The sequence below is a fragment of the Eumetopias jubatus genome, unplaced genomic scaffold (genome assembly GCF_037043125.1).
Source record: "Eumetopias jubatus isolate StellerSeaLion01/CBP00866 unplaced genomic scaffold, mEumJub1_p1.0 scaffold_6, whole genome shotgun sequence".
In the NCBI taxonomy this organism is placed as follows: domain Eukaryota; kingdom Metazoa; phylum Chordata; class Mammalia; order Carnivora; family Otariidae; genus Eumetopias; species Eumetopias jubatus.
In genome coordinates this window covers 63863090-63869089 of record NW_028274812.1, presented here as the reverse complement: position 1 = coordinate 63869089, position 6000 = coordinate 63863090, and positions in this window count along the sequence as shown.

Genomic DNA, 6000 nt, shown 5'->3' with positions numbered 1-6000 from the left:
TGCGGTGTGCTCCTGTGCCACTCCTCCCAGTGGAGGAAGGGGAGCCTCCCTGGATCTGCCACTTGTTGGGTCCCTGCTGGAAAAGTAGTGGCCTGACTGTGCCACGGATCATGGTTTATGGCAACCCCAAGCTGAGAACCCACTCCTCGGCTCCCTCTTTGTAGCTGGCTTCCCTGCTCCGATACCTGGGAGCATTGCCGCATTCAGGCAGCCCTAGTCTTCCTGTGACCCCAAGGGTCCTGAGACCACACTGTCCCAGCGAGGGTTCCACCCCCTGCTTAGCCACTGGAGCAACGTCCCTCAGTGGGGCAGACTTCTAAAAGTTCCGATTTTGTGCTCCACTGCTCTATCACCTGCTGATAAACCGGCGGAGGAGGCTCCCTTCCCCCGTGGTCTATCTTCCTGAATATCACCTCAGATTCACTTCTCCACTCGTCCTACCTTCCAGAAAGTGGTTGCTTTTCTGTTTATAGAGTTGCTGCTACTCTTTTCTTTGATCTCCTGTTGAGTTCATAGGTGTTCAGAATGGTTTGATACCTATTTAGCTGAATTCCTGGGACCAGACGAAATTTAGGTCTCCTACTCCTCCACCATCTTCCTCATCCTCAACTTGACATTTTTCTTAAATTTATTCTTATATATGGTATTTATTTTTGTTCAATGATTATATGAAATTGAAACCAGACTACGAGTTTTTGTTAGCTTTTACTTATTCATTTCCTTTTCAACCTTATTCCTAGAAAGATAAGATATAAAATCTCCCATAGGTTCTATATTTTAGCTCTTGAGTTTAGGTACTATTGTGTTTAATTTCCTAATTTTCTAATATACATAGGTTTCTATTTGTCTACTTGTTATTGATTTCTAATTTAATTGCATAGTATCCAATAAATATATTCTGTATAATTTAATTTTGAATAAAATTTTGATATGGAAAATTCTATTAAATAATTTTCTATACAACCCCAATTCTAGAAATACATCATGAGAAAATAACTGAGAATATATGTAAAGATTTAGCTGTCAGGACTTTCTACAACATTTTTCTGTACAAACACAAAAATTTTGAGAAAAGATATTGTTATATGAATAATGAGAAAAAGCACAAAATAGATCAAACTACAGCTGTTAAAAATCATGATTCAAAGAAATTTAATTATATCAGAGGATGTTTTAAAATTAGGTGAAATAATACATTATAAAACAGTAGATTTACTACATTCTCATTGTGTGTGTATCTGGAAGGCAAAATTCTAAAATGTTAATGTTGTATGTGGTAAATTGGAAATAATTTTTGTATATTTCACTTGTCTACATTTCTAAAGTTTCTAAAATATTAGTTTTGAGGTTTTTTTCAGTTGTTTTTTAAAGTCTTATAATAAAGTATACACAGAACAACAATTTTAAAGTTCTGTTTGATTTGTTGTACCCAAAATACTTAGTTAGGTCAACATTAATGCAAATAGGAATTTCCATTGGCCCTGAAGAGTTGAAACATTTGGTTCAAAACACATTACATATGCAAACAATGAATCATGGAACACTACATCAAAAACTAATGATGTACTGTATGGTGACTAACATAATAATAAAAAAATTACAAATTCTGATATTTTAAAACACACAACACACAAGTGTACATAAAATTTCTACTCTTGCTGGTGAATGTTCTTTCAATTAGCCACATAAATTCAGCCTAGACCACCCAGTTTGACTCAGAACTTTGAGTTATAACTAGAATAGCTTCAATACTATCTAAAACCTTTAAAACAAAGGTAGACTTCTATTATTAATTGACATTATCTAGCAAACAATAATTGATGTTCCATCATAAAAATATAATATAACAAAGGAAAATTTTCACAAAGTTCTACAGAAGTTATGTGCTATGGGAGCCTAATACAATTTTTTGACATCTGTTCTTATTCTGATTAATCTTTCCTTTGTGCATCATTACTCATCAAAAGACTGAATGAATTTAAAATTTATTATTCAGTTTAACTACTTTTTTGTAAGCCAAAGAAATTCAAAATAAAGGAAAGAAATTGTACTTACTTGCTAATTGGTCAATATGACAAAATATAAACATATAGTGATTTAAAATAATATTTTTCACCTGTAATAAAATGCTTGGTAATGCTTTAAATAAAATAGAATTTCAGGTTTTAAAGGATTTCAAACCAGAAGATTATTAAATTTAAAAAATGATACTCATAAAAATGTAAAATAGAAAGGTATTTAGATGTACAGACATCAGGTACCATCATCAGCTTATATTTGGAGTTAAAGCCGTTCTGGAATAAATAAATACCTTATAGCATTTTTTTTGGCAGTGAAATGCTATGATTTATTGACATAGGAATATAATTTTGAAACGAATAACCCAATGAAGAAATGGGCAGAAGACATAACAGACATTTCTCCAAAGAAGACATATGAATGGCCACAGACACATGAAAAAATGCTCAACATCACTCAGCATCAAGGAAATACAAATCAAAACTGCAATGAGATACCACCTCACACCAATCAGAATGGCTAAAATTAACAAGTCAGGAAACAAGTGTTGGCAAGGATGTGGAGAAAGAGGAACATTTTTACACTGCTGATGGGAATGCAAGCTGATACAGTCACTCTGGAAAACAGTACGGAGGTTCCTCAAAAAGTGAAAAACAGAGCTACCATACAAACCAGCAATTGCACTACCAGGTATCTATCCAAAACATACAAATGTAGTGATCTGAAGGGGCACCTGCAACCCGCATATTTATAGCGTCAATGTCCACAATAGCCAAACTATGGAAATAGCCCAACTGTCCATCGACAGATGAATGGATAAAGAAAACACACACACACACACACACACACACACACACACACACACACACAGGAATATTACTCAGCCATCAAAAAATGAAATCTTACCATTTGCAACAGTATGGATGGAACTAGAAGGTATGCTAAGTGAAATAATTCAACCAGTATCATATGATTTCACTCATATGTGGAATTTAAAAAACAAAACAGAGGATCACAGGGGAAGGGAAGGGAAAATAAAATAAGATGAAATCAGGGAGACAAACCATAAGAGACTCTTAACTATAGGAAACAAACTGAGGGTTGCTGGAGGGGAGGTGGATGGGGGGATGTGGTACCTGGGTGACAGGCATTAAAAAGGACATTTGATGTAATGAGCACCGGCTGTTATATGCAACTGATGAATCACTAAACTCTACCTCTGCAACTAATAATATGCTATATGGTAATTAATTGAATTTAAATAAAATAAAATAAAATAAATTTTAAAAGAATATAATTTTGACTTACTATTAAGTAGCATATGAAAATGACCATATGATCTAATTTTTAAAAATGCATGTGTATGTATAGGTGTGTGTATGAATATAGATACACAGTTATCAGATCATTCTGAACAATTGAATCATTGGTGAGTTTTATATTCTTCTATTTATTAATCTATATTTGAAGTAATTTTGCTATAATAAAAGTTATTTTTACATAAACAGTCTAATTACATGGCAGTTTCACGCTAGAATCCTAGAACCTCTGATTCTCTTTTATATGCACCATAAAAATAACTCCCTAAGCAAACAGGAATAGCGAAATATTTATGGCCAATAATAATTCCTATTATCAAATACCTTACTTAAAATAAGTTTTATGCCTACAAGTGTCATCAGGTATTTATCTGTTTTATTTAGAGAGGGCCTGAAAAAGTATGTATTAGTTAATATTATCCGGGTAAAATAGTCAATGCAGTAGGCAAAGAAATGAAAAAAGGTATAAGTATTAGGAAGGGAGAGATAAGTACCAGTATTGCAGATATGATTGCCTATCCTAAAAGCATACAAAAATTGAAAAACTCTTGGAACTTCTAATAGAGCTCAGTAGATGGCTAGCTACACATGCTATAAAAATAGCTTTTTAAGTAACCAGTAAGAAACAACCATAACATCAAACCTGGTATTCCAGCATTCCCAGTGAGTCTGTAAACTCTCTGATATCTTAAAAGAAATCAATTTTCATTTAAAATAATGACATTTGACACCTTTGTGGACAACTAAAGTCTTTATTTAAATTTAAAATTTTTGACAGATTTTTTTTTAAAGATTTTATTTATTTATTTGAGAGAGAGACAATGAGAGATAGAGAGCACGAGAGGGAAGAGGGTCAGAGGGAGAAGCAGACTCCCTGCCAAGCAGGGAGCCCGATGTGGGACTCGATCCCGGGACTCCAGGATCATGACCTGAGCCGAAAGCAGTCGCTTAACCAACTGAGCCACCCAGGCGCCCTAAAATTTTTGACAGATTTAAGGAAGCAATATTGATAGATGGATGACAGATCTAAAAAGACATCTATACATCAGGCAAATATTAAGAGTGGATGTACTCTGGATCGTGACATTTGGGGTGATTTTTCACCTCACTGATTTTTAAACATTATTATACTAGTAATGTGCATTTTCTGCAAAGAAGTTATGCAATAGAAAATAGAAAATATTAGTCCACCCATTTTCTTTAGTATCTCCATAATTAAATAGTAAATGGTACCAAAGGTAGAATAATCTCTATGGCAGATAGTTAGCTATGCATCAAACAAAGGCATAAGCAAATAACCATGTCTGTTGCCTTTTCTGAGACTGCAGTTCTCAGTCTCCCATTCAACTGGCGTGTAGACACATGATTGTTTTAATGAACAGACTGTAAAGAGTAGTAATGTGTACCACTTCCAAGACTGGCCCATATAAACCTTCCATGAACAATCCTCCCTCTCCACCCCACACTTCTGGAGTTGTTAATGTCCCTGGTGACCTTGGTGTTAAAGATGGTGGAGTAACCATCAATCAGACAGCTGTCTGTATAGAGAATGGTCAGCTGTCAATATGAATAATAGCTCAAGACTATTAGATGAGAGATAAACTTTTTTTAGGGCACTGAATTTTTTTCTTTTTTCTTTTTTCTTTAAATTATTTTATTGTTATGTTAATCACCATACATTACATCATTAGTTTTTGATGTAATGTTCGATGATTCATTGTTTGTAAGGCACTGAAATTTTGCTGTCTATTCACAGTCAGGCTATCCAGCCCTAACCCTAAAGTCTCCATCTCTCTCTCCCATCACCTACCTTTTCCTCTGGCCTTCATTTTTTCAAACTAGGACTATTTGTGGTATTATTCTTTTATTTATTTTTCAAAAAAAACTATCTTCCTTCAGTACCTTCCTTCCTTCAGAAAAATTCTCATCTGTAACATATCTAACAGACATTTTTCAAAGTTTATAGAATAGTGTTAGCCCTTCCCCCCCAGCTGCAAAGCTAGTAAACTATTTTTTATATTCTTGCTTTTTTACGGTTTTATTGTTTAACAAAAGAAGACTGAATGCTTGTTCTTACATTGACATATTTTACTAAAACTTTGATTTGTAAGTATTTCTTCTTTTTCCCCATGAGTATTTAGTTTTTCTGTAGCAAACATGAACTACTTATATAATTTTTAATGAGAAAAGTACGGGAAAGGCTTGTTAAAGTAGATATTTACCCCACTGTTCACTGTTGAATTCAATCAAACTGAAGTTCAAGTACAGACAAAAATTTTTGTCATTCCAAATCTTGCTTTAATTTCTCATCAAAATCATGTGCACAGGCCTGTCACAGTCACAAACATTGGCAAGACAGCATGCATCCAGAGGATGCTTTCTTGCTTTCTAATTTTCATTTTCAATTCTCTAACATCTTCCAGAACTAGGAACTGAAAAGCTACGCCCTACTTCAAAACCTTCCATGTATAACTACTGACACAATGTTCCTGTCCATGGGGGCCAAATGTCCAACTCTTATTTTCTAGTTCCTAAATTATACAAGGTCCATCTTTACTGTTGCTTGTTGTATGAATGTTCCATGGTTTCTCTAACAGATATGCTCAATATATTCATTCATACAATTTTATTTAACACTCCTTTAACCTCCTTTCCATATCAG